At 45.4% G+C, this 27,500-nt stretch overlaps 1 pseudogene; it reads left to right on the forward strand.

Moving 5' to 3' along the window:
• LOC112265801 overlaps positions 1 to 27,500 on the forward strand; it is a 294,298-nt pseudogene that overhangs the window by 154,969 nt on the left and 111,829 nt on the right.

The raw sequence follows: 27,500 nt of genomic DNA on the forward strand, positions 1-27,500 counted from the left end.
ACAAAACAATAAATGTGACAAAACCGAAACAGCCCTATCTGGTGCAACAAACACAAAGACAGGAAACAACCACCCACAAAACAGGCTACCTAAATATGGTTCCCAATCAGAGACAAATGACTAACACCTGCCTCTGATTGAGAACCATATCAGGCCCAAACACAGAAACAGACAAACTAGACATCCAACATAGAATGCCCACTCAGATCACACCCTGACCAAACAAAACATACAAACATACAAAGCAAACTATGGTCAGGGTGTGACAAAGGCTATTATTTGTTCAGATTTCATTATCAGTTTGTTTTTGTTCTGCCATTACAATCAACCCGTTGTTTGTTTTTGTCTTCATTTTAATTAATACACCAATCTATCTTGAAAATGTATATTGTATTATCAAAGGGGATTAGTCAAATCCAAAATGGTTCCTTTCTTGTTAATACATTTTCATAACCTCAAGCTTGTATTCAATATGAACTGCTAAAGCTCAGTCGGAGGCATTGTGTCGCTAGATTTCGATCAAATTGAGAAAGTGAGCATACACAATCTGCAGTTCAGTTAAGTTCCCTTTAAACAGCTTAAATTGTTCCTGGTAGAGTATTATAGGTGGTTTTGTTCCTGGTAGAGTATCGTAGGTGGTATTGTTCCTGGGTGTTTTTGTTCCTGGGAGAGTATTGTAGGTGGTATTGTTCCTGGTAGAGTATCGTAGGTGGTATTGTTCCTGGGTGTTTTTGTTCCTGGTAGAGTATTGTAGGTGGTATTGTTCCTCATAGAGTATTGTAGGTGGTATTGTTCCTAGTAGAGTATCGTAGGTGGTATTGTTCCTGGGTGTTTTTGTTCCTGGTAGAGTATTGTAGGTGGTATTGTTCCTCGTAGGGTATTGTAGGTGGTTTTGTTCCTCGTAGAGTTTTGTAGGTGGTATTGTTCCTCGTAGAGTATTGTAGGTGGTATTGTTCCTCGTAGAGTATTGTAGGTGGTATTGTTCCTCGTAGAGTATTGTAGGTGGTATTGTTCCTCGTAGAGTATTGTAGGTGGTATTGTTCCTGGTGGAGTATTGTAGGTGGTGGTTGTCACACCTAGCTATCTTAAGATAAACACATAAACTGTTAGTGGCTCTGGAAAAGAGTGTCTGCTAGATGACTAAAATGTAAAAATGTGATAAAAGCTTCGAAATCATCAGCAATTATATCGCTTTCTCTGAATGACCATATGATTATTTTCCCCCTCTGCAGTATGAGTCAGATAAGTTAGTCAAGAGTGTGCACCAGGACTACGACAGTGATTAAAGCAACTAAATGATCATGTTGTTAATATACAGTACCAGTCAAAAGATTGGACACACCTGGTCATTCAAGGTTTTTTCTTTATTTTTACTATTTTCTACATTGTATAATAATAGTCAATACAGCAACACTATGAAATTACACATATGGAATCATGTAGTAACCAAAAAAGTGTTAAAACAAATCCAAATATATTTTATATTTGAGTTTCTTCAAAGTAGCCACCCTTTGCCTTGATGACAGCTTTGCACACTCTTGGCATTCTCTCAACCAGCTTCATGAGGAATGCTTTTCCAACAGTCTTGAAGGAGTTCCCACATATGCTGAGCATTTATTGGCTGCATTTCCTTCAATTCCTTCAACTTCCCAACTCATCCCAAACCATCTCAATTGGGTTGAGGTCGGGTGATTGTAGTGGCCAGTTCATCTGATGCAGCACTCCATCACTCTCCTTCTTGGTCAAATAGCCCTTACACAGCCTAGAGGTGTGTTTTGAGTCATTGTCTTGTTGAAAAACAAATGATAGTCCCATTAAGCGCAAACCAGATGGGATGACGCATCGCTGCAGAATGCTGTGGTAGCCATGCTGATTAAGTGTGCCTTGAATTCTAAATGAATCACAGACAGTGTCACCAGCATAGCACCATCACAACCCCTCCTCCATGGTGGGAACCACACTTGTGATGCGGAGATCATCCGTCCACCTACTCTGCGTCTCACAAAGACACAGCGGTTGGAACCTAAAACCTAAAATCATCAGACCAAATAACAGATTTCCACCGGTCTAATGTCCATTGCTCATGTTTATTAGCCTAAGGAGGTCTCTTCTTATTGGTGTCCTTTAGTAGTGGTTTATTTGCAGCAATTCGACCATCAAGGCCTGATTCATGCATTCTCCTCTGAATAGTTGATGTTGAGATGTGTCCGTTACTTGAACTCTGAAACATTTATTTGGGCTGCATTCTGAGGCTGGTAACTCTAATGAACTTATCCTCTGCAGCAGAGAAGTAACTCTGGGTCTTCCTTTCCTTGGGCAGTCCTCATGAGAGCCAGTTTCATCATAGCGCTTGATGGTTTTTGTGACTGCACTTGAAGAAACGTTCAAAGTTCTTGATATTTTCCTTATTGACTGACCTTAAAGTAATGATGGACTGTTGTTTCTCTTTGCTTATTTGAGCTGTTCTTGCCATAATATGGACTTGATATTTTACCAAATAGGGCTAACTTCTGTATACCGCCCCTACCTTGTCACAACACAACTGATTGGCTCAAACACATTAAGAAGGAAAGAAATTCCACAAATGAACTTTTAACAAGGCACGCCTGTTAATTGAATTGCATTCCAGGTGACTACCTCGTGAAGCTGGTTGAGAGAATGCCAAGAGTGTGCAAAGCTGTCATCAAGGCAAAGGGTGGCTACTTTGAAGCATCTCAAATATAAAATATATGATTTGTATAGCACTTTTTAGGTTACTACATGATTCCATATGTATTTTTTCATAGTTTATGTCTTCACTATTATTCTACAATGTAGAAAATAGTAAAAATAAAGAAAAACCCTTGAATGAGTAGGTGTGTCCAAACTTTTGACTGGTACTGTATATAAACCTTTTCTAAATGTCCATATTTGAATGATATTGTTACTGTGTTATTCCCTCTCTGCAGTGTGAGTCAGATAATCTGGAGAAGAGTGTCTACCAGGACTATGACAGTGACAGTGACGTCCCCGATGAACTCAAGCAGGACGAGCAGACCGGAGACATCCCTCTCAAGAGGTCAGGTCAAAGGGCACAAAGTGATGATGTCATATCCCAGGAGCTCACTGGTCAAGTTCTCATGAGCTATGCTAGTAGTTCATGCGTGATGTACATCTCTATAAGTGGAAAGATACATGCATTATATATATCATTTTGAAAGAATTGTCATAATTTTGTTCTCAGTGTAGTGTTGAAACAAATGCATGAATGAATGACATTTTATTTCCGTGTCAAATCGCCAGTTGGCAACCCATCCCTTATGGGATTAACTGACACATAAACAAACATTACAACAATTCAGTGATAGTTCTTCCGGTGTTCTGGGCACATAAAGTGAAGAAGAAATCAACAGTAAAAAGAATACAAAAAATAAATAAATACTGTATATATACAGATAAATAAATCCAGAAAAATTAAATGGAAGGCATTTGAACCCAGTCTGGCACAAAGAGAAGATTGAAGTGTAAAACAGGCTTACACACAATCTATATACATTTGTGCCATTTGCTATATGGGAGCTAAATATTTGTATGATTTAATTATAGGTAGCCCCTTTTCTTTTATTCCAGGCTTATCTGAAAATGTAGCAACTGGAAATACACAATGGACAAAAAATCATTTCATTTTCTCTTCATGGCCCAGCCACATAATTCCAGGGTATATCTGGTGGTCTTTCTCTTCATGGCTCAGCCACATAACTCCAGGATATATCTGGTGGTCTTTCTCTTCATGGCTCAGCAACATAATTCCAGGGTATATCTGGTGGTCTTTCTCTTCATGGCTCAGCCACATAACTCCAGGATATATCTGGTGGTCTTTCTCTTCATGGCTCAGCAACATAACTCCAGGATATATCTGGTGGTCTTTCTCTTCATGGCTCAGCCACATAACTCCAGGATATATCTGGTGGTCTTTCTCTTCATGGCTCAGCAACATAATGCCAGGATATATGTGGTGGTCTTTCTCGAAAAAGGACCAGTGTATATCGTGGTAGAAAAGGCCATGTAAATGCATGTATTGGCTATATATTTAGAATAGGTGTCTCAAATATATTTTTAGCTCACCCCTACATAACCCATCGAAGTCGGCACAATTTCATCAAGTTCTTTGTCTACATAAAGAAACATTTTCTTTTACCCTCCCCTTACTTCATAGCACTCAAATCACATGTTTGATGAACACAATCATTAGCCCTCTGGTGCAGAAAAGAGGATGAATTACCACACTTAGAGGCTTTTTATCCCCATGTGAAAATGTTCTCAAATCTTCATCTTCTACAGTATTTCATTAAGATTTCAATGAAGCCAGTTTTTAACAGATCATTGAAATACATTTCCTCCCACTACATTTCTCGACTACTACCACACACACACACACACACACACACTTCCATTGTTCTCTTGTTAACAGAGAGGAGGGGAGATTCTGCTTAAATCAGTGGGAAGACTATGTACAGTGGGGCAAAAAAGTATTTAGTCAGCCACCAATTGTGCAAGTTCTCCCACTTAAAAAGATGAGAGAGGCCTGTAATTTTCATCATATGTACACTTCAACTATGACAGACAAAATGAGAACAAAGAAATCCAGATAATCACATTGTAGGATTTTTAATGAATTTATTTGCAAATTATGGTGGAAAATAAGTATTTGGTCACCTACAAACAAACAAGATATCTGGCTCTCACAGACCTGTAACTGTTACGGTTTTCTTCCGTCGAAGGAGAGTCGGACCAAAATGCAGCGTGGTTAAATCGAGACATCTTTAATGACGATGAATACGAACAATACAAAACAACAAACGGAAATGTGAAAACCTATACAGCCTATCTGGTGACAACTAACACAGAGACAGGAACAATCACCCACGAAACACTCAAAGAATATGGCTGCCTAAATATGGTTCCCAATCAGAGACAACGAGAATCACCTGCCTCTGATTGAGAACCGCCTCAGGCAACCATAGACTTTGCTAGAACACCCCACTAAGCCACAATCCCAAAACCTACGAAAAACCCCCATATATAAACACAACACAAAATAAACCCATGTCACACCCTGGCCTGACCAAAATAAATATATAAACACAAAAATACTAAGACCAGTGCGTGACAGAACCCCCCAAGGTGCGGACTCCCGGCCGCACACTAAAACCCATAGGGGAGGGTCCGGGTGGGCGTCTGTCCACGGTGGCGGCTCCGGCTCGGGACGTGGACCCCACTCCAACCAAGTCTTAGTCCCCCTGTAACGCGTCCTTGATTGGCAACCCTCGCCGCCGACCTTGGCCTAATAACCCTCACCAAGGACCCCACTGGACTGAGGGGCAGCTTGGGACTGAGGTAGAAGCTCGGGACTGAGGGGAAGCTCAGGACTGAGGGGAAGCTCGGGACTGAGGGGAAGCTCGGGACTGAGGGGAAGCTCGGGACTGAGGGGTAGCTCGGGACTGAGGGGAAGCTCGGGCCTGAGGGGAAGCTCAGCACTGAGGGGAAGCTCAGCACTGAGAGGATGCCTAGTACCGAGAGGAAGCCCAGTATTGAGAGGAAACTCAGGCATGTAGTAGGCTCTGGCAGATCCTGGCTAGCTGGTGGTTCTGGCAGATCCTGGCTGACTGGCGGATCCTGGCTAGCTGGTGGTTCTGGCAGATCCTGGCTGACTGGCGGATCCTGGCTGACTGGCGGATCTGGAGGATCATGGCTGATTGGCGGATCCTGGCTGACTGGCGGATCTGGAAGATCCTGGCTGACTGGCGGATCTGGAAGATCATGGCTGACTGGCGGATCCTGGCTGACTGGCGGATCCTGGCTGAATGGTGGATCCTGGCTGAATGGCAGATCTGGAAGATCCTGGCTGACTGGCGGATCCTGGCTGACTGGCGGACCCTGGCTGAATATGGCTGCCTAAATATGGTTCCCAATCAGAGACAACGAGAATCACCTGCCTCTGATTGAGAACCGCCTCAGGCAACCATAGACTTTGCTAGAACACCCCACTAAGCCACAATCCTAAAACCTACGAAAACCCCCCATATATAAACACAACACAAAATAAACCCATGTCACACCCTGGCCGGACCAAATAAATATATAAACACAAAAATACTAAGACCAGGGCGTGACAGTAACTTCTTCTTTAAGAGGCTCCTCTGTCCTCCATTCGTTACCTGTATTAGTGGCACCTGTTTGAACTTGTTATCAATATAAAAGACACCTGTCCACAACCTCAAACAGTCACACTCCAAACTCCACAATGGCCAAGACCAAAGAGCTGTCAAAGGACACCAGAAACAAAATTGTAGACCTGCACCAGGCTGGGAAGACTGAATCTGCAATAGGTAAGCAGCTTGTTTTGAAGAAATCAACTGTGGGAGCAATTATTAGGAAATGGAAGACATACAAGACCACTGATAATCTCCCTCGATCTGGGGCTCCACGCAAGATCTCACCCCGTGGGGTCAAAATGATCACAAGAACGGTGAAAAAATTCCAGAACCACACGGGGGACCTAGTGAATGACCTGCAGAGAGCTGGGACCAAAGTAACAAAGCCTACCATCAGTAACACACTACGCCGCCAGGGACTCAAATCCTGCAGTGCCAGACGTGTCCCCCTGCTTAAGCCAGTACATGTCCAGGCCCGTCTAAAGTTTGCTAGAGAGCATTTGGATGATCCAGAAGAAGATTGGGAGAATGTCATATGGTCAGATGAAACCAAAATATAACTTTTTGGTAAAAACTCAACTCGTCGTGTTTGGAGGACAAAGAATGCTGAGTTGCATCCAAAGAACACCATACCTACTGTGAAGCATGGGGGTGGAAACATCATGCTTTGGGGCTGTTTTTCTGCAAAGGGACCAGGACGACTGATCCGTGTAAAGGAAAGAATGAATTGGGCCATGTATCGTGAGATTTTGAGTGAAAACCTCCTTCCATCAGCAAGGGCATTGAAGATGAAATGTAGCTGGGTCTTTCAGCATGACAATGATCCCAAACACAACGCCCGGGCAACGAAGGAGTGGCTTCATAAGAAGCATTTCAAGGTCCTGGAGTGGCCTAGCCAGTCTCCAGATCTCAACCCCATAGAAAATCTTTGGAGGGAGTTGAAAGTCCGTGTTGCCCAGCAACAGCCCCAAAACATCACTGCTCTAGAGGAGATCTGCATGGAGGAATGGGCCAAAATACCAGCAACAGTGTGTGAAAACCTTGTGAAGACTCACAGAAAACGTTTGACCTCTGTCATTGCCAACAAAGGGTGTATAACAAAGTATTGAGATAAACTTTTGTTATTGACCAAATACTTATTTTCCAGCATAATTTGCAAATAAATTAATTAAAAATCCTACAATGTGATTTTCTGGAATTTTCTTCTCATTTTGTCTGTCATAGTTGAAGTGTACCTATGATGAAAATTACAGGCCTCTCTCATCTTTTTAAGTGGGAGAACTTGCACAATTGGTGGCTGACCACTATGTGACTACGTGCTACAATATGGCAGCTAATTGTGTGAGAGTGGCAGATGTGCAGCGGGGGGCAAAAACCACATTCACCTATTCAAAAGCTCTTCATTAAGAACAGATGTAGGAATGAATGATTTGATGATATACATAAACATTACACACAGTTATTGATTTCCATGCATGTTGTGTGGCGAAAGCCTTGGGTTCACTACATGCAGGTCAACACGGTGCCTGCAGGGTCTGGGTTCTCCCCAGTGTTTTGTACTGATCTAAGCCTCTAACACGCTCATTTCCCAATCTATCAAGAGGAATCACTGGCTAATTGAAGGGCTGCTGGAAGGTCACGTCCATGTCCAGCAATTAGAGATGTACTAATGAATGGTGGTAGATGCAGTTTCAACGTTAGTCAGGGGGCTGGTTCTGTAAGATCAGCGGTTCACCACTGCCCCAACACTCGTGTCACGCCTCTTAATTGATAGATTTAACAGATTTTATGAATGAATATCTGGGCTCATCCACCGAGCCTCAGGGTTATGAACCTGAACCGCTGTCTATGTCAGGGCTCAACCATTGAGCCTCAGGGTTATGCATCTGAACCGCTGTCTGTCTGGGCTCAAACATTGAGCCTCAGGGTTATGAACATGAACCACTGTCTGTGTCTGGGCTCAACCACTGAGCCTCAGGGTTATGAACATGAGCCACTGTATGTCTGGGCTCAACCACTGAGCCTCAGGGTTATGAACATGAACCGCTGTCTGTCTGGGCTAAACCACCGAGCCTCAGGGTTATGAACCGCTGTCTGTGTCTGGGCTAAACCACCGAGCCTCAGGGTTATGAACATGAGCCACTGTATGTCTGGACTCAACCACCGAGCCTCATGGTTATAAACCTGAACTGCTGTCTAAATCTGGGTTCAACCACCAAGCATTTGGGTTATGAACATGAACCACTGTCTGTCTGGACTCAACCACCGAGCCTCAGGGTGATGAACCTGAACCGCTGTCTGTCTGGGCTCAACCACCAAGCCTCAGGGTTATAAACATGAACCACTGTCTGTGTCTGGGCTCAACTACTGAGCCTCAGGGTTATGAACATGAACCGCTGTCTGTCTGGGCTCAACCACTGAGCCTCAGGGTTATGAACATGAGCCACTGTATGTCTGGGCTCAACCACTGAGCCTCAGGGTTATGAACATGAACCACTGTCTGTCTGGACTCAACCACCGAGCCTCAGGGTGATGAACCTGAACCGCTGTCTGTCTGGGCTCAACCACCAAGCCTCAGGGTTATAAACATGAACCACTGTCTGTGTCTGGGCTCAACTACTGAGCCTCAGGGTTATGAACATGAACCGCTGTCTGTCTGGGCTCAACCACTGAGCCTCAGGGTTATGAACATGAGCCACTGTATGTCTGGGCTCAACCACTGAGCCTCAGGGTTATGAACATGAACCGCTGTCTGTCTGGGCTAAACCACCGAGCCTCAGGGTTATGAACCGCTGTCTGTGTCTGGGCTAAACCACCGAGCCTCAGGGTTATGAACATGAGCCACTGTATGTCTGGGCTCAACCACTGAGCCTCAGGGTTATGAACATGAACCGCTGTCTGTCTGGGCTAAACCACCGAGCCTCAGGGTTATGAACCGCTGTCTGTGTCTGGGCTAAACCACCGAGCCTCAGGGTTATGAACATGAGCCACTGTATGTCTGGACTCAACCACCGAGCCTCATGGTTATAAACCTGAACTGCTGTCTAAATCTGGGTTCAACCACCAAGCATTTGGGTTATGAACATGAACCACTGTCTGTCAGGACTCAACCACCGAGCCTCAGGGTGATGAACCGCTGTCTGTCTGGGCTCAACCACCAAGCCTCAGGGTTATAAACATGAACCACTGTCTGTGTCTGGGCTCAACTACTGAGCCTCAGGGTTATGAACCTGAACCACTGTCTATGTCTGAGCTCAACCACCGTGCTTCAGGGTTATGAACATGAACCACTGTCTTGTTGTCCCGCCCTCACGCCTCTCCTCTCTCTCTAATCAGCATCTCCCGTCTCTCTCTAATCAGCCCGTCAAGGGAGACGCTGCGAAGCAGGAAGAAGTCAGACTACAGCCTTAACAAGGGCTCCAATGCTCCCATCCTGACCAACACAACCCTCAACGTGATTCGCCTAGTTGGTGAGTAATCATCTCCTCTCCTCTGTTCCTCTCCTCTCACCTCCCAGAAACATCCAAGACACTAAGTGATGACCGTGGTGACCCCTCTCCCGCAAGAGACCTCGATAACGGCACCAATTAACAAGCTCATCGCTCATTTAAGAATGTGAGGAACCAGGACCCTATTCCCAAGGCTACCTGGCGGTGTGACTGGCCTGTACCTGCCATCATTAGCCTGTCGTTATCCACGCCAAACCCCGTGACCTTTAATTTCTTAAGTGGAATGTAAATGTCTGTTTGACGTCAATTGCGAGGTGTCGGTCCTCAACGTCAATTTTGCTTCCTGCTCAAATCGCAACCCGTCTTTGATTTGATTTAATTGGAGAGGAAGAAATGTCATTATGATAAGTGAGGTAGTTAAGGCTCTGAGTTTGTGAAGAAATCTCTGTTTTTCACTCGTGTTTTTAACTGATTTGAATTTAATTACGTTTCTAAACAACATTCTAAATGACCAGCGCAGTTCACTTATAGTGTAGTAAATTAATTTTATTCAACTAACATTTATTAGTATTTTTTTGCATTTCAGATGTATAATAGTACATGTATGTTTTAAAACATAATAGGTCAAATAGAACATGTACAGTCACTAGTCACAGGTGCTAACTTGTCTGTTTACTAAGGGAAGCACCATGTCACTTAATGTGAAAGACATCCTCATCTGGATTTCTGTTTCAATAGTGCTCTGAAAAGTTAGATGACAGGGTTCTAGCATTCACAGAAAGAGAAAGTAAGAAAGTGCCAGTCTCAGCGCAAAAAGTGTCTCTTTCATCAGCCCTGGTTCAATGGTAACCTTGTTACAGCCATGTGCTCTGTAGCTATTCATTTTATTACCTTTTTCTCAAATGAAATTCCATCCACTCAGAGTACATGTAAATGCTCCATTGGCTGGGCAAATATATTATTATAAATCACTATTCGATTATGATTGACTTAAAACATCTTAGATTACATTACTATGAGAGTCCTGGGATCTAATGTTACCCCAGATACAATGTTGTCTGCTTTAGTTGGATATGATGAACAGTTGAGACCCTTTACATCCCAGGACATCTTATAGAGGTGAATGGAGAGTAAATCAGTTGTTTCATCACATCAGATACGTGCTTTCATTTGGTGCAGTGCTGATGTCAAACGTCATGTCCATTTTTTGGCAACCTGATCACATTCATATCAGTCATGTACTGTAAATCTCCCAGAGGATATTTGCTTAAAAGTTACATTCAAACATTTGAATTGATCCCATTCACATTCCCCAAAAAGATGACGCTAGGGTTTTGGATCAACTTTTTTTAGATATGAAAGATCCAAACAGAAGTATCTAATATGCCAGGCTAGTAGTTTTTGAGATGAGCTTTTTTGAACCTTTCTGTTGATAACTGTTTAACTGATATTCTTTATTTTTTTAAATTTATTTTACCTTTATTTAACTAGGCAAGTCAGTTAAGAACAAATTCTTATTTTCAATGATGGCCTAGGAACAGTAGGTTAACTGCCTGTTCAGGGGCAGAACGACAGATTTGTACCTTGTCAGCTCGGGGTTTGAACTAGTCCAATGCTCTAACCACTAGGCTACCCTGCCACCCAATTGTTTTGTTATTTAATATCTCATATTATGTAATAGCATGTATTATAATATGTATACCTTTGTAATATTTCCCATACAGGTTAAATGCATGCGGATGATGAACATTCTGAAGCCTATAGCCTTGGATGTCATCCGCTGTGTTTCCCAGCTGTTTGATCACTACCTATATGCTGTCTACACCTTCTTCCGCCGCAACAATATGGTACGGAAAAATACTACAAAGCTATTTCAATGGAGATTATTCATTGACCATGCATTTTAGTCCAGGACTAGGCTTAATCTGTGTCCGGGAAACTGGCCCTGAGGGTCTTTTACACAACCATACATGACAGACCTGTTTTTGTATGTGACAGACTTGCATTATGTTCATTAGTGTCCCCAATGTGAATGTGTTCTATGTTTCTCAAATGTTATCTCATATATTATTTACCACTCAATTATCTGTATGTGGTTACTGCTTCTGTGTTCCACCTCTTGTACACACATCACTCATTGGAAATGGTCAGTGGGGCTGTAGCTGAAATCACCTAAGATTGCTTTTCCCTTCTGTTGAGCCAATGTATTAGTGCTTATGGTGTTCAAATAGAGTTGGAATGAATGAGAGTGTCTTCAGAACAAGTCACCCTCCTTGAAAACATTACATTGTTACAGATATTACAGATATTTTCAGACTGTTCAGTAAGATAAGGGACACTGAAGTGCTAACTGATCTGTTTATTAAGGAGGTAATCTTGGACTTCAGGAAACAGCAGAGGGAGCAGCCCCCCTATCCACATCGACAGGACAGTAGTATCCACATCAACGGGACAGTAGTGGAGAAGGTGGAAAGTTTTATGTTCCTCGGGATACACATCACGGACAAACTGAAATGGTCCACCCACACAGACAGCGTGGTGAAGGCGCAACGGCGCCTCTTCAACCTCAGGAGGCTGAAGAAATTTGGCTTGTCACCAAAAACACTGACAAACTTTTACAGATGCACAATCGAGAGCATCCTGTCGGGCTGTATGACCTAGTATGGTATGGTATGGCAACTGTTCAGCCCACAACCGTAAGGCTCTCCAGAGGGTAGTGAGGTCTGCACAACGCAGCACCGGAGGCAAACTACCTGCCCTCCAGGACACCTACAGCACCCGATGTCACAGGAAGGCCATAAAGATCATCAAGGACAAGAACCACCCGAGCCACTGCCTGTTCACCCCGCTATCATCCAGAAGGCGAGGTCAGTACAGGTGCATCAAAGCTGGGACCGAGAGACTGAAAAACAGCTTCTATCTCAAGGCCATCACACTGTTAAACAGCTACCACTAACATTGAGTGACTGCTGCCAACATACTGACTCAAATCTCTAGCCACTTTAATAATTAAACATTGGATGTAATAAATGTATCACTAGTCACTTCAAACAATGCCACTTTACATGATGTTTACATACTCTCATATGTATATACTATATTCTATACCATCTACTGCATCTTGCCAATGCTGTTCGGCCATCGCTCATCCATATATTTACAGTGCCTTGCGAAAGTATTCGGCCCCCTTGAACTTTGCGACCTTTTGCCACATTTCAGGCTTCAAACATAAAGATATAAAACTGTATTTTTTTGTGAAGAATCAACAACAAGTGGGACACAATCATGAAGTGGAACGACATTTATTGGATATTTCAAACTTTTTTAACAAATCAAAGACTGAAAAATTGGGCGTGCAAAATTATTCAGCCCCCTTAAGTTAATACTTTGTAGCGCCACCTTTTGCTGCGATTACAGCTGTAAGTCGCTTGGGGTATTTACTAAGGGAAGGGAAGGGACACTGAGGTGCTAACTGGTCTGTTTACGAAGGGAAGGGACACTGAGGTGCTATCTGGTCTGTTTACTAAGGGAAGGGACACTGAGGTGCTAACTGGTCTGTTTACGAAGGGAAGGGACACAGGTGCTATCTGGTCTGTTTACTAAGGGAAGGGACACTGAGGTGCTAACTGGTCTGTTTACGAAGGGAAGGGACACAGGTGCTAACTGGTCTGTTTACTAAGGGAAGGGAAGGGACACTGAGGTGCCAACTGGTCTGTTTACTAAGGGAAGGGAAGGGACACTGAGGTGCTAACTGGTCTGTTTACTAAGGGAAGGGACACTGAGGTGCTAACTGGTCTGTTTACTAAGGGAAGGGAACAGAGGTGCTAACTGGTCTGTTTACTAAGGGAAGGGACACTGAGGTGCTAACTGGTCTGTTTACGAAGGGAAGGGACACTGAGGTGCTAACTGGTCTGTTTACGAAGGGAAGGGGCACAGGTGCTAACTGGTCTGTTTACTAAGGGAAGGGAAGGGATACTGAGGTGCTAACTGGTCTGTTTACTAAGGGAAGGGAAGGGACACTGAGGTGCTAACTGGTCTGTTTACTAAGGGAAGGGAAGGGACACTGAGGTGCTAACTGGTCTGTTTACTAAGGGAAGGGAAGGGACACTGAGGTGCTAACTGGTCTGTTTACTAAGGGAAGGGAACTGAGGTGCTAACTGGTCTGTTTACTAAGGGAAGGGACACTGAGGTGCTAACTGGTCTGTTTACGAAGGGAAGGGACACTGAGGTGCTAACTGGTCTGTTTACGAAGGGAAGGGACACTGAGGTGCTAACTGGTCTGTTTACTAAGGGAAGGGAAGGGACACTGAGGTGCTAACTGGTCTGTTTACTAAGGGAAGGGAAGGGACACTGAGGTGCTAACTGGTCTGTTTACTAAGGGAAGGGACACTGAGGTGCTAACTGGTCTGTTTACTAAGGGAAGGCAACTGAGGTGCTATCTGGTCTGTATTAGTCTTCAGTACTATATTCCTTCAGTTGACACTTCTACTCCACCTCCCCCTCTTTCTCTCACCATTAATCTCTATTTTTACAGACAGGCCACAATGAGTATCAGAGCAAGTTTTCTGCCCCTGTAAAAACCAAAAAAAATCGTTATCACTTTAAAACTCTTCTGAGGCTATTTTAGCAGCTTAAGCTGTCGCTAAAGAAAGCACTCAGTGTGTGTGGGACTATGTGTGACTGATAAACCCCGGAGGAGCTGGTAATGATATCAACAAAATGGCTGTCACATGCCAGAGTGGATGAGGCTCTGCTGCTGCTCTGCTGCCTGGGTCCTGACAGGCTTCTCCTCAGGGGGTCCAGGGAGCGTACTTGTGATTAGGACAGGAGGACAGTCACATGGCACCTTGACAGGGCATCCCTCGTTTTCACCTCCTTTCTATCGCTTTCTCTCTGTGTTTCTATATTTCTCTGTCTTGCTGCACTTCTTTCTCTCCCCCTTCCTCTTTCTCCCTCTCTCTGTATTTCTCTCTCTCTGTATTTCTCTTTTTCTCTCCCCCATATTTCTGTCTCTCCTTCTCTCTTTCTCTCTGTATTTCTCTCTCTCTGTATTTCTCTTTTTCTCTCCCCCATATTTCTGTCTCTCCTTCTCTCTTTCTCTCTCTGTATTTCTCTCTCTCTGTATTTTTCTCTCCTCTCTCCCTCTATATTTCTCTCTCTCTTTCTCTCCTCTCTATATTACTCTCTCTCTCCCATCTCTCTCTGGCTTTCCATTTCTGTTTCCTCCTCCATCTCTCTTTTTAGGTTCACTCTTCCTTTAGTTCTTCAACTGTCTCTCTTCCTGCCTCTATCACTCTTCTGCTCCTCGTTAGTTTCCAGTTCAATATGGCTCTCATTCCAAGACACCCACACTCAAATGCTAATACTTTATGAATATTTACAAATCCCCTGAAAATGTATATGCACGTATACGCTGTTGTTGTTGTGACCTACCGATGGCTTATAATACCATGAGCATTGAGGAGAAGTGGTTGATATAAAGCCCCTTCGTTCCCTGAGTAATGAGCAATATTAATATTAGATAGGGTAAAAGCACCATTTTATACCAGTGCGATATTACCTCCGTCACACACATATTCTGAGGTGCATTAGCTGCAGACGTTCACGCCTTCTTGTCCAGAGTTAATAACGGGGGAAGAGATCTGGAGAGTTACAAATACCTTATGGGGAAAATACATCACCATTCAGATGATGAAATGCTTTTCCTCTGGGTACGTCTTGGATTCAGCCCCCCTTCTGCGCTCATTCCAGTGAGGAGAGATGGAGGCAGAGGGGGAGGGAGGGAGAACGTAGGAGAGAAGGGGATGGCTGTCGAGACTTCTGCCGAAGTCGATGCCTCCTTGTTCGGGCGGTGCTCGGAGGTCAACGTCACCGGTCTTCTAGCCATCATTGATCCATGTTTCATTTTCCATTGGTTTTGTCTTGTCTTCCTACACACCTGGTTCCCATCCCATCCATTAATTGTTGTGTATTTAACCCACTGTTTCCCTTTGTCAGAGATTGTTTATTGTTATGCTCGTGTTTTATGGATTGGTGTGCGACGGTTCTTGTACCCATGTTTATTTTATTATGTACTTGGGTTTTGGAGTTTGTTTTATTAAACTACTCCATTATACCAAGTTTGATTCTCCTGCGCCTGACTTCCCTGCCACCTACACAGACGACATGACCAAATCTCTGACCCTAAATATGAAGTCAGCAGGAGAAAGTACCCCGAACATGGAGGTGGAGGAACGCGTCCAGCAGCATACGCAGAAGCTTTACCATCTGGGAGTCGCCATGGATCGCGTTGTACAGATTATTGGACCGCTGTGAGAGACAGGGAGTTCTTCCAGTGCCTCCACCAGCACAACCGGGGTCTATCCTGAGCGCCCCTTTCCCGCCTGAACCCAGTGGGATCCGTCTATCCATGCCACAGGGGTACGACGGAAGTGCTGCCAACTGCCAGGGTTTCCTCCTCCAATTAAACCTTTATCTGGCCACAGTCCAACCAGCTCCATCGGACCGTGAGAAGGGTTTCGTCCTCGTCTCGTGCCTCACCGGAGAGCACTGGAGTGGGCCAGCTCCATGTGTGGAGGGGAAGATGCGGCGTTGGACCATTTTGAGGCGTTCACCCGCCGTTTCCGGGCAGTCTTCGACCACCCACCCGAGGGCAGAGCGGTGAGCGTCTCTATCATCTGAGGCGAGGAGCGCCCAGGAGTTTGCCCTGGAGTTTAGGACCCTGGCTGCCGGCGCGGGATGGAACAACAGGGCCATGATCGACCATTACCGCTGCAGTCTGCGCGAGGACGTCCGTCAGGAGTTGGCCTGCAGAGACACCACCCTCACCTTCGACCAGCTGGTGGACCTGTCCATCTGGCTGGACAACCTGCTGGCTACTCGCGGACGTCCAGATCGGGGTCTGGTGGTTCCATCCTCCCGCACCCCCTCTCCAATACCCATGGAGCTGGTAGGGACGGTGCACAGGGAGACCGGAGGGGGTTCCCGCTCGTGCACCATCTGTGGCTGCGGAGGGCGCACTGCTGGTCGGTGCCGGGTTGGTTCCTCTGGGAATTGAGGCAGCAGGCAGGGCGCTTTTGCATCACCCCAGGTGAGTCAGCACCATTCTCACCCAGAGCCCTCTGTCGCACATATATATGTGTCTGTCACTTTTCCTGAATTTTCCCCTCTTTCCCAGCATACAGCGCTAGTAGATTCAGGCGTGGCTGGGAATTTCATTGATAAAGTGTTAGCTCATAGTTTAGAGACCCCTATTGTTCCCGTGGATGTGCCTTTCCCCGTTCACACCTTAGATAGTCGACCATTAGGGTCAGGGCTTATCAGGGAGGCCACCGCTCCTTTGAGTATGGTGATGCAGGGGCTTCACACGGAAAGGATTTGTCTTTTCCTTATTGACTCTCCTGCGTATCCCATGGTGCTAGGCCTACCCTGTTATCTTATCATAACCCCACTGTTTCATGGCCACAGAGGGCTCTCACGGTGTGGTCGCAAGAGTGCTCAGGTAGGTGTTTAGGGGTTTCCGTTGGTGCTACTATGGTGGAAATTCCAGATCAGGTCTTCACCGTGCGCATTCCCCCAGAATATGCCGACTTGGCTCTCACCTTCTGTAAAAAGAAGGCGACTCAATTACCACCCCATCGACGGGGGGATTGTGCGATAGATCTCCTGGTAGACGCTGCATATCCCAGGAGTCACGTGTATCCCCTGTCGCAAGCGGAGACGGCGGCTATGGAGACATATGTCTCTGAATCCCTGCGTCAGGGGTACATTCAGTCCTCCACTTCACCCGTCTCCTCGAGTTTCTTCTTTGTGAAGAAGGATGGAGGTCTGCGTCCGTGCATTCATTATCGAGATCTAAATCAAATCACGGTGAGGTACAGTTACCCGCTACCTCTTCTCGCCACGCCGATTGTGTCAATGCAGGGGGCACGCTTCTTCACTAAACTGGCTCTCCGGAGTGCGTACAACCTGGTGCGTATCTGAGAGGAAAACGAGTGGAAGACCGCATTTAGTACCACCTCAGGGCACTAGGAGTACCTCGTCATGCCGTACGGGTTGATGAATGCTCCATCAGTCTTCCAATCCTTTGTAGACGAGATTTTCAGGGACCTGCACGGGCAGGGTGTAGTGGTGTATATTGATGACATTCTGATATACTCCACTACACACGCCGAGCATGTGTCCCTGGTGCGCAAAGTGCTTGGTCGCCTGTTGGATCATGACCTGTACGTCAAGGCAGAGAAATGCCTGTTCTTCCAACAGTCCGTCTCCTTCCTAGGGCATCATATTTCCACATCGGGAGTGGAGATGGAGAGTGACCGCATTGCAGCCGTGAGTAATTGGCCGACTCCCACCACGGTGAAGAAGGTGCAGCTATTCTTAGGGTTTGCCAACTACTACCGGAGATTTACCGGGGTTTTGGTCAGGTAGCTGCTCCCATTACTGCTGTCACGTAGAGTAGGCCAGAAGGATATACTGGAAAACCTAACCTCTGTCAAAATAAAAAGATGGCGGAGCCGCAAATTTCTTCTGTGCTTCAGGGTGTTTATTTACAAAGTGGTTCCGGAACAAAAACAACAGTACTGCCATCAAAGATATACCTTATAGGCCAGCTAAAAACAATGCTTCCCCATCCACAGCTCAATCCAAAATGCCTCCCCATGAACTGAAAGAGAGACTCTTTTTGTAGGGCTAGCCCCTCCCCTCAGAACAATTAACACTAATTAATTAAGCAATTACCTATACAAACCTACATTTTCCTTTTAACTAAACAAACATACTAAAGTATATACATTGCAACATGTTTTTGAAACAATATCACAACATAACATTTACAAAATTACATCACTACTGACAGTGTCTTTCAATATGCCCATTTACATGAATGAGGCATTTGGGACAGGCACTACAAAGTCAGCCCAATTCCCTCTGCTCGGGTCCTTATCCAGCATACCCGGAAGCTACAGAGATGGAGAGAGAGAGGAACAGAACAAACAAACAACGCGCTCATCCATAACATCGATAAGTAAAATACATATTGCTTATATTAAATATGAACATTGACAAGTATGAAATGTATGTACTAAGACAGAGAAGTTAACTTGTGTGTCGACCCACATTGTTAACTTATCTGATAACGGAGCAGGGAGGAGTGATGAATGTGTGCGTGCGTTAAAGTACCAAATGCTGCCCGCGACTTCTCCGTCACAACTGCACTGCTGAAGGGGGGCCCGGGGCCTGGGGCCCGGCCCGCGACCGACTAAAATTGATTAAAGTGAATATAGGTTTTTAGAATTTTTTTTCAAATGTAATAAACATAAAAAACAGATCTTATTTAAAGTATTCAGACCCATTGCTATGAGACTTGAAATTGAGTTCTGGTGCATCCTGTTTCCATTGGTCATTCTTGAGATGTTTCTACAACTTGATTGGACTACTCCTGTGGTAAATTCAATTGATTGGACATGATTTGGAAAGGCACACACCTGTCTATATACAGTCCCACAGTTGACAGTGCATGTCGAAGCAAAAACCAAGACATAAGGTTGAAGGAATTGTCCGTAGAGCTCTGAGGCAGGATTGTGTCAAGGCACATTTAAGATCTCCAAGAGTGGCTTCCATCATTCTTAAATGGAAGAAGTTTGGAACCACCAAGACTCTTCCTAGAGCTGGCCGCCCAGCCAAACTGAGCAATCAGGGGAGAAGGGCCTTGGTCAGGGAGGTGAACAAGTACCCAATGGTCACTCTGAGAGAGCTATAGAGTTCCTCTGTGGAGATGGGAGAACCTTCCAGAAGGCAACCATCTCTGCAGCACTCTACCAATCAGGCCTTTATAGTAGAGTGGCCAGACGGAAGCCACTCCTCAGAAAAAAGTCACATGACAGCCCACTTGGAGTTTGCCAAAAGGCACCTAAAGGACTCGCAGACCATGAGAAACAATATTCTCTGGTTCTGATGAAACCAAGATTGAACTCTTTGGCCTGAATGCCAAGCGTCACGTCTGGTGGAAACCTGGCTCCATCCCTACGGTGAAGCATGGTGGTGGCAGCATCATGCTGTAGGGATGTTTTACAGCGGCAGGGACTGGGAGACCAGTCAGGTTCGAGGGAAAGATGAAGTGAGCAAAGTAGAGAGATCCATGATGAAAACCTGCTCCAGAGCACTCAGGACCTCAGACTGGGGCAAAGGTTCCCCTTCCAACAGGACAGTGAGACAGGCACACAGCCAAGACAACACAGGAGTGGCTTCGGGACAAGTCTCTGAATGTCCTTGAGTGGCCCAGCCAGAGCCCGGACTTGAACCCGATCAAACATCTTTGGAGAGACCTGAAAATAGTTGTGCAGCGACGCTCCCCATCCAACCTGATCTGCAGAGAAGAATGGGAGAAACTCACCAAATAAAGGTGTGCCAAGCTTGTAGCATCATACCCAAGAAGACTCAAGGCTGTATTCGCTGCCATAGGTGCTTCAACTCAGTACTGAGTGAAGGTTCTGAATACTTATGTAAATGTCATATCAGTTTTGTGTTTTTAATACATTTGCTAAAATGTCTAAAAGCCTGTTTTTGCTTTGTCATTATGGGGTATTGTGTGTAGATTGATGAGGGAATAAAACAATTCAATCCATTTTAGAACAAGGCTCTAATGTAATGTGTTGTGGAAAAAGTCAAGGGGTCTGAATACTTTCCGAATGTACTATTCCTAGTACATATAACTAGGAACAAAGTGCCAGAAAATAAACAGTAGCAACAACAGAGTGAAAGGATATGGGAGTGGGAGAGTGAAAGACTATGTACAGACTCAGTGAGCATAGCTTTGCTATTGAGAAAGGCTGCCAAAGGCAGACCTGGCTCTCAAGAGAAGACGTGCACACCGCCGTATGTGCACACTGCCCACAAAATGATGTGGAAACTGAGGTGCACTTCCTAACCTCCTGCCAAATGTATGACCATATTAGAGACACATATTTCCCTCAGATTAAACAGACCCACAAATAATTTGAAAACAAATCCAATTTTGATAAACTCCCATATCTATTAGGTGAAATACCACAGTGTGCCATCACAGCAGCAAGAGTTGTGTCCTGTTGCCACAAGAAAAGGGCAACCAAAAAAAATACAAATTATAATATTCTAACAAGCCAAAATCTGCAGAAGAAACACAGCAGAACCTGGATATACAGTGCCTTGCGAAAGTATTCGGCCCCCTTGAACTTTGCGACCTTTTGACACATTTCAGGCTTCAAACATAAAGATATAAAACTGTATTTTTTTGTGAAGAATCAACTACAAGTGGGACACAATCATGAAGTGGAACGACGTTTATTGGATATTTCAAACTTTTTTAACAAATCAAAAACTGAAAAATTGGGCGTGCAAAATTATTCAGCCCCCTTAAGTTAATACTTTGTAGCGCCACCTTTTACTGAGATTACAGCTGTAAGTCGCTTGGGGTATGTCTCTATCAGTTTTGCACATCGAGAGACTGAAATTTATTCCCATTCCTCCTTGCAAAACAGCTCGAGCTCAGTGAGGTTGGATGGAGAGCATTTGTGAACAGCAGTTTTCAGTTCTTTCCACAGATTCTCGATTGGATTCAGGTCTGGACTTTGACTTGGCCATTCTAACACCTGGATATGTTTATTTTTGAACCATTCCATTGTAGATTTTGCTTTATGTTTTGGATCATTGTCTTGTTGGAAGACAAATCTCCGTCCCAGTCTCAGGTCTTTTGCAGACTCCATTAGGTTTTCTTCCAGAATGGTAATGTATTTGGCTCCATCCATCTTCACATCAATTTTAACCATCTCCCTGTCCCTGCTGAAGAAAAGCAGGCCCAAACCATGATGCTGCCACCACCATGTTTGACAGTGGGGATGGTGTGTTCAGGTGATGGCTGTGTTGCTTTTACGCCAAACATAACGTTTTGCATTATTGCCAAAAAGTTCAATTTGGTTTCATCTGACCAGAGCACCTTCTTCCACATGTTTGGTGTGTCTCCCAGGTGGCTTGTGGCAAACTTTAAACAACACTTTTTATGGATATCTTTAAGAAATGGCTTTCTTCTTGCCACTCTTCCATAAAGGCCAGATTTGTGCAATATACGACTGATTGTTGTCCTATGGACAGAGTCTCCCACCTCAGCTGTAGATCTCTGCAGTTCATCCAGAGTGATCATGGGCCTCTTGGCTGCATCTCTGATCAGTCTTCTCCTTGTATGAGCTGAAAGTTTAGAGGGACGGCCAGGTCTTGGTAGATTTGCAGTGGTCTGATACTCCTTCCATTTCAATATTATCGCTTGCACAGTGCTCCTTGGGATGTTTAAAGCTTGGGAAATCTTTTTGTATCCAAATCCGGCTTTAAACTTCTTCACAACAGTATCTCGGACATGCCTGGTGTGTTCCTTGTTCTTCATGATGCTCTCTGCGCTTTTAACGGACCTCTGAGACTATCACAGTGCAGGTGCATTTATACGGAGACTTGATTACACAGGTGGATTGTATTTATCATCATTAGCCATTTAGGTCAACATTGGATCATTCAGAGATCCTCTCTGAACTTCTGAGAGAGTTTGCTGCACTGAAAGTAAAGGGGCTGAATAATTTTGCACGTCCAATTTTTCAGTCTTTGATTTGTTAAAAAAGTTTGAAATATCCAATAAATGTCATTCCACTTCATGATTGTGTCCCACTTGTTGTTGATTCTTCACAAAAAAATACAGTTTTATATCTTTATGTTTGAAGCCTGAAATGTGGTAAAAGGTCGCAAAGTTCAAGGGGGCCGAATACTTTCGCAAGGCACTGTACCATCCAACACAAAATTGATTGATTGTAATGTTCAGTCTGAACCTACTTTCTGAAGACAGAAGGTAAAAGACAATCTCTAGGTGATTTTGTTTTATAAAGCTTAATAAATACGGCTACCAAGCTGCTAGGAAAGAATCTCCCTAAAATGATCACTTAAGTGTGAATCGAGAGGTACGAAAACGAGAGGCGGGAAAACTCTTGAGCCTTACAATGGCAGGAGAGTTTCACAGCCCCTCCACACCCAAATGCAGCGTCCTTTGAAGCCCCCTCCATCTGTGCAGAGAAGAAGTCCTCTTCAGAATCCCCAAAATACAACAGCCACAGGACAACTTTGTTTGAACGTCGTAAAGAACCATTCCACAACACTGAAAAGACAGAGACTTGCTAGCCTACATTAGCTAGCTAGCTGGGATATTCTTGAAAAAAGCTTCTCCCAAGTGGATGTGACACCTACTCCCATTGCCTGCTGCTCTGCTGCTTGGATTTCACCGTCTACCCTGGCCTGTCTTCTACAGGTACTTCCACCACACTCCTCCCTCTCTGTTCACCGTCTGCCCTGGCCTGTCTCCTACAGGTACCTCCACCACACTCCCCCCTCTCTGTTCACCGTCTGCCCTGGCCTGTCTCCCCTTGTCTCCTACAGGTACCTCCACCACACTCCCCCTCTCTGTTCACCGTCTGCCCTGGCCTGTCTCCCCCTGTCTGGTATAGGTACCCCCGCCACACTCCCCCTCTCTGTTCACCGTCTGCCCTGGCCTGTCTCCTCTGTCTGGTATAGGTACCCTGCCACACTCCCCCCTCTCTGTTCACCGTCTGCCCTGGCCTGTCTCCCCCTGTCTGGTACAGGTACCCCCGCCACACTCCCCCTCTCTGTTCACCGTCTGCCCTGGCCTGTCTCCCCTGTCTGGTATAGGTACCCCTGCCACACTCCCCCTCTCTGTTCACCGTCTGCCCTGGCCTGTCTCCCCCTGTCTGGTACAGGTACCCCCGCCACACTCCCCCTCTCTGTTCACAGTCTGCCCTGGCCTGTCTCCCCTGTCTGGTATAGGTACCTCCACCACACCTCCCTCTCTGTTCACCGTCTGCTCTGGCCTGTCTGCCCCTGTCTGGTATAGGTACCTCCACCACACTCCCCTCTCTGTTCACCGTCTGCCCTGGCCTGTCTCCCCCTGTCTGGTATAGGTACCTCCACCATACACTCCCCCTCTCTGTTCACCGTCTGCCCTGGCCTGTCTCCCCCTGTCTGGTATAGGTACCTCCACCACACACCCCCTCTCTGTTCACCGTCTGCCCTGGTTGTCTCCTGTCTGGTATAGGTACCCCCGCCACACACCCCCCTCTCTGTTCACCATCTGCCCTGGCCTGTCTCCCCCTGTCTGGTACAGGTACCTCCACCACACTCCCCTCTCTGTTCACCGTCTGCCCTGGCCTGTCTCCCCCTGTCTGGTATAGGTACCTCCACCATACACTCCCCCTCTCTGTTCACTGTCTGCCCTGGCCTGTCTCCCCCTGTCTGGTATAGGTACCTCCACCACACTCCCCCTCTCTGTTCACCGTCTGCCCTGGTTGTCTCCTGTCTGGTACAGGTACCCCGCCACACACCCCCTCTCTGTTCACCGTCTGCCCTGGCCTGTCTCCCCCTGTCTGGTACAGGTACCTCCACCACACTCCCCCTCTCTGTTCACCGTCTGCCCTGGCCTGTCTCCCCCTGTCTGGTATAGGTACCTCCACCACACTCCCCCTCTATGTTCACCGTCTGCCCTGGTTGTCTCCCTGTCTGGTACAGGTACCTCCGCCACACTCCCCCCTCTCTGTTCACCGTCTGCCCTGGTTGTCTCCCTGTCTGGTACAGGTACCCCCGCCACACTCCCCCATCTCTCCCCAGCTTTCACTCGCCTCCAGCACACAGGCACTGTGGAGGCGAGTGACTCTGAACTTACAATGGTTAGCCCCAAGTTGTTATATTTTTTGCTTGTGCTTTATGCTATTTGCCTCATGACTCCTGCGTGCTTTGTTGACTATGAACTTGCTTGTTTACCCATCCGTGGGACAGTCTATGTTAGTTCCACACTCGGGACTCTGACTCTCTATTGGTTACGTGGACTCTTGGCCTCCCATCCTATTCTAACCACCTCTCGCCGGCTTTGTGTTCATGTTACCTGATGAAATTGCTGTACAATATGATCTAATGCACATTCAAATCTCATAAATCAGCACTGCAGAGCTCTCCCTTTCCTCTGTCGTGCCCTGAATGTATTACTGCTGGTTACATCTGTGCATGTACACCCTGGCCCATCTACTGTTGCTACCCCCTATTCTGACTTGTGCTCTTATATCTGCTTCACTGATTTCTGCTCTCGGAAAAGCCTGGGTTTTATGCATGTTAAAACTAGAAGCTTATTATCTAAAATGTATCAATTGAAAGTGTGGGTTCACAGCTCCAATCCAGAGATGTAGGTCATTACTGAGACGTGGTTAAGGAAGGGTGTTTTGAATACTGATGTTAACCTTACTGGTTATAACCTTTTTAGGCAAGACAGATCTTCCAAAGGTGGGGGAGTGGCAATCTTTACCAGGGATCACCTTCAGTGCTCGGTTGTCTCCACCAAGTCTGTCCTCCAAACAATTGTATTTGCTAGTTTTACGCATTAACATTCAATTAGCTCTTCGTTGACTGTTGCTGGGTGCTATCCTCCTCCATCAGCACCAGCCTGTACCCTACCTGCCCTAAGCTCTCTCCTGGCCCCTTACACTAAGTTTGAATTTGTCCTTGGTGACCTAAACTGGGACATGCTTAAACCACCAGACCAAATCCTAAAACAATGGGACTCCCTAAATCTTTCTCAGATTATTACCAATCCCACATGACTCCAAGCACCCAGAAAAGGCTACTCTCCTCGATGTTATCCTCACAAATAATCCTGATAGGTATCAGTCTGGTGTTTTCTGTAATGGCCTTAGTGATCACCGTTTTACAGCCTGTGTTCTTAATTGCTGCTCAGTGAAACTACCTGTTCTGACTTGTCATAGACGCTTGCTAAAAATGTTTAATGAGCAAGCCTTCCTTCATGATCAGGCCTCTGTAAATTGGTATAGAATCAGCTTGGTCCCCTCTGTTGAAGATGCTTGGACCTTCTTTTTTTGATATTTTCAGTGGTATTGTTAATAAATACACGGCCATAAAGAAAATGCATACTCAGGCTGACTGGCTCTTGTTCAGGCAAATGACAAATATGTGCACTCAGGCTATCCGGAAGGCCAAAGTTAGTTACTTTAAGGAGCAGTTCTCTCTCTGTGGGTCTAAAACCAAAAAAAGTTCTGGAAAACGGTTAAAGGAAAATTAACCTTGAGAATAAACCCTCCTCCTCACAGCTGCCCATGTTCCTTAATGTTGATGATGTGGTTGTTACTGACAAGGAGCACATGGTTGAGCTCGTTAATCACCACTTCATTAAGTCAGGATTCCTATTTGTCTCTGCCATGCCTCCTTGCCCGTCCAACATTTCTCCTTCTAATGTGACTATCCCCGATCGTCCTCCCTCTTTTTCACCTGCCCCGCTACAACGTTTCCCCCTGCAGGCAGTCACTGAGTCTGAGGTGCTAAAGGAATTCCTTAAACTTGACCCCAAAAAATGATCTGGGTCAGATGGTTTAGACTCTTTCTTCTTTAAGGTTGCTGCCAAGCCTATCTCTGACCTTTTTAACTCATCTCTTCTCTCTGGGGAGATTCCCATTGCTTGGAAGGCAGCCACGGTTCATCCTTTATTTAAAGGGGGAGATCAAGCTGATCCTATCTGTTATAGGCCAATTTCTATTTTGCCCTGGTTTGCTAACTACCTCTCTCAAAGAGTGCAGTGTATAAAGAACATCTGCTGTCTCAACCACTGCCTGTTACCAATGGAGAACCCCAAGGCTCGATCCTAGGCCCCACTCTCTACTTAATTTACATCAACAACATAGCTTAGGCAGTAGGAAGCTTTCATCCATTTATATGCAGATGACAGTCTTATACTCAGCTGGCCCCTCCCCGGAGTATGTGTTAAATGCTCTACAACAAAGCCTTCTTTGTGTCCAAAGAAAGAGAAACTACCCTTAACCTTGGTTTGGTAAGAAGAATGCCCCTCTCCCCACAGGTGTGATTACTACCACTGAGGGTTTAGAGCTTGAGGTAGTCACCTCATACAGATACATGGGAGTATGGCTAGATGATACACTGTCCTTCTCTCAGCACATATCAAAGCTGCAGGCTAAAGTTACATCTAGACTTGGTTTCCACTATTGTAATCGCTCCTCTTTCACCACAGCTGCCAAACTAACCCTGATTAGGATGACCATCCTACCCATGCTAGATTATGGAGACGGATTTTATAGATCGGCAGGTAAGGGTGCTCTCGAGCAGCTAGATGTACTTTACCATTCTGCCATCAGATTTTCCACCAATGCTCCTTATAGGACACATCACTTCACTCTATACTCTTCTGTAAACTGGTCATCTCTGTATACCCGTCGCAAGACCCACTGGTTGATGCTTATTTATAAAACCCTCTTAGGCCTCACTCCCCCCTATCTGAGATATCTACTGCAGCCCTCATCCTCCACATACAACACCCATTCTGCGAGTCACATTCCGTTTAAAGGTCCTCAAAGCACATACATCCCTGGGTCGCTCCTCTTTTCAGTTCGCTGCAGCTAGAGACAAACGAGCTGCAACAAACACTCAAACTGGACCATTTTATCTCAGTCTCTTCATTCAAAGACTAAATCATGGACACTTATTGACAGTTGTGTCTGCTTCGCGTGATGTATTGTTAACTGTACCTTCTTGCCCTTTGTGCTGTTGTCTGTGACCAATAATGTTTGTACCCTGTTTTGTGCTGCTGCCATGTTGTGCTGCTGCCATGTTGTGTTGCTACCATGTTGCTGCCATGTTGTGCTGCTGCCATGTTGTGTTGCTACCATGTTGCTGTCATGTTGTGTTTTCATGCTATGTTTTTGTCATAGGTCTGTCTTTACGTAGTGTTGTTTTGTCTCTCTTGTCGTGATGTGTGTTTTTT

This window comes from Oncorhynchus tshawytscha, linkage group LG13 (assembly GCF_018296145.1).
Source record: "Oncorhynchus tshawytscha isolate Ot180627B linkage group LG13, Otsh_v2.0, whole genome shotgun sequence".
Lineage (NCBI taxonomy): Eukaryota > Metazoa > Chordata > Actinopteri > Salmoniformes > Salmonidae > Oncorhynchus > Oncorhynchus tshawytscha.